At 40.1% G+C, this 342-nt stretch overlaps 1 long non-coding RNA gene across 1 annotated transcript; it reads right to left on the reverse strand.

Annotated features, from left to right (window-relative positions):
* On the reverse strand, window positions 1-339 carry LOC110034197. Its single transcript, XR_002295029.1, has 3 exons — window positions 301-339; window positions 128-199; window positions 1-57 (listed from the first exon to the last, which is right to left on the reverse strand). It is a non-coding gene; the product is annotated as an uncharacterized LOC110034197 (long non-coding RNA).
* Window positions 340-342: the final 3 nt, after the last annotated feature.

Raw genomic sequence — 342 nt, forward strand, 5'->3', positions numbered from 1 at the left:
GGCAACCAATCAATCAACACCATCACAAATCCCTTCCTTTTTTTTCTTCTCTCAAAGCTGAAGAAAACCAAATCAAAAACTTTGCTTTGTGGAGAAAAGAGGAACAGAGACTAAGGACATGAAATACCTGGATCTTGAGAAGCTTGAAGTCCTCATCTTTACTCATCTCCTCTTCTCCTCTAAGAAGAACGAACGAAAACTACAAGCATAAAAGAGAAAGAATGTCGAATGTTCAGTAGTACACCGAGAGAGAAACCCAAACTCAAAAGGCCCAAAGAAATAACAGTAAGTATAACTCACTGGTAATGGCGGCGGGATAAAGAGAGGCTGTATGGGAGAAGA

This window comes from Phalaenopsis equestris, unplaced genomic scaffold (genome assembly GCF_001263595.1).
Source record: "Phalaenopsis equestris unplaced genomic scaffold, ASM126359v1 Scaffold170077, whole genome shotgun sequence".
Lineage (NCBI taxonomy): Eukaryota > Viridiplantae > Streptophyta > Magnoliopsida > Asparagales > Orchidaceae > Phalaenopsis > Phalaenopsis equestris.